This window comes from Leopardus geoffroyi, chromosome B2 (assembly GCF_018350155.1).
Source record: "Leopardus geoffroyi isolate Oge1 chromosome B2, O.geoffroyi_Oge1_pat1.0, whole genome shotgun sequence".
Classification (NCBI taxonomy): Eukaryota; Metazoa; Chordata; class Mammalia; order Carnivora; family Felidae; genus Leopardus; species Leopardus geoffroyi.
In genome coordinates, this window is record NC_059332.1 from 17,609,002 (window position 1) to 17,610,953 (window position 1,952).

Below are 1,952 nucleotides of genomic sequence, written 5' to 3' on the forward strand. Positions count from 1 at the left end.
GAAAATAACACAAGAACTGGAAGAATTTAAAGCTTTTTATTTTCCATTCCCGTGTATTGAATACGTATGTAGTAGATGCCAGACACTCTTGTAAATGCTGGCAACACAGCAGTGAACGAGACAAGGTGTTTATACTCAAGATGCTTATATTGGAAGGTACAGACAATAAGCATAAATAGGGAAATCTCAAACCGCTAATTCTTATAATGAAAACAAGCAGGACAGTGGGGTAAAGATAAGGGTGTTATTTTAGATTGGGGGGGCATCAGAGAAGCCCTATCTGAGTAAGTGACATTTAATCTGAGACCTGAATGACAAGAAAGATCCAGCTATGGAAATACCTAGAGTGTACTAGGTAACAGGAGCAACTAGTACAGAAGCCACAAGGAGCAAACAAACAGCCATTCCTCTAGACCTTGGTAGTATTTCTCAACCCCAGGTGCACATTCTGAATGACCTAGGGAGATTTAAAATTTACAAATGGCCAGGGGCGCCTGGGTGGCGCAGTCGGTTAAGCGTCTGACTTCAGCCAGGTCACGATCTCGCGGTCCGTGAGTTCGAGCCCCGCGTCAGGCTCTGGGCTGATGGCTCAGAGCCTGGAGCCTGTTTCCGATTCTGTGTCTCCCTCTCTCTCTGCCCCTCCCCCGTTCATGCTCTGTCTCTCTCTGTCCCAAAAATAAATAAACGTTGAAAAAAAAAAAAAAAAGGAAAAAAAAAATTTACAAATGGCCAGACCAAATGACTCAGAATTTCTAGAGGTCAGTGCCAAGCATAGTACTTTTTAAAAGCTCCCCAGTGACTCTAATGTGCACCCATGGTTAACCATTGCTCTAAAGCTCTCAAAGAATGAGAGCGGCATTAGCATCACCTGGGAACTTGTTGGAAATCCAAGTTCTCAGGACCTACTTCAGCCAGACCTATTAACCCAAAACTCTGGGGTAATCCCAGGGAAAAAAAAATAAACATATATATATGTGTGTGTATATATACACACACACACACACACACACACACACACATATATAGGATTAGGGTCATAATCAATGGAGTCAGTGAAAAGTGGAAAGATTTAGGATATGTTTTAGAAGGAGAACTGCATCGGGATTGGCTGATACATTAATTAGATGTGAAAACAGGTGAGGAAAAGAAATCAAACATGATTTCTGGGTTTGTAGCCTGGGCTTCTAGGTGAATGTCTGTGCCCTTTCTTGAAAGGTCAGATAATGCAGCCATCTCCCCAGAATGCTTTACAGACTCTTGTCTTTACAAAAATCCTTAACTGCCTGGGCAAAGGCTGTAGTTGGTGACTGGGTAAAATCACACAACCAAGAACCAGTCTCTTAACTCTCAAAAATCCAAGGGCTTTTCCACCAAATCATGCTGCCATGGATCCCTCATTTGCTATATTAGCATTGATTCGTATTTTCAAGGATTAATTCTGTAAGGATTTTCAGGTATAGGGTCTTGAGGTTACTCTTGAGCCACAGTCATTTCTGGAGCCCTCCTACTTCCTGTTCTCATCCCTGTATAAAATGCTCCGCCCCTTCCTTTCTGACCTACTTATCCTTAGATGTCGGTCCACTTTCCTCCTCAGTAAGAGGAGGTCTATGCAGTAAGACCTCCTGGTTTCCTATTCCAGTCACTTGTCCGTCTAGCTCCTCTAAGCCAGTGGTTCTCAGCCTTACTTACACGTTGGAGTTATCCAGGAAGTTTTAAGAACAGATTCTCTGGTTTCACGTCAGGCATATGAAAGGTGGGGAGGGAGATACAGAGGGTCTGTAACTGTGTAACATCCTCTACGTTTTGATGCACAGTCAGCATTGAGAAACACTGGCATAAACTATATTCAGAAATACATTAAGTACTTACCTTATGATATTCCTTGGATTGTTTATATTATTATATATTTAGCATTTAAAGTATACATATATAGTATTTAATATTTCACATAT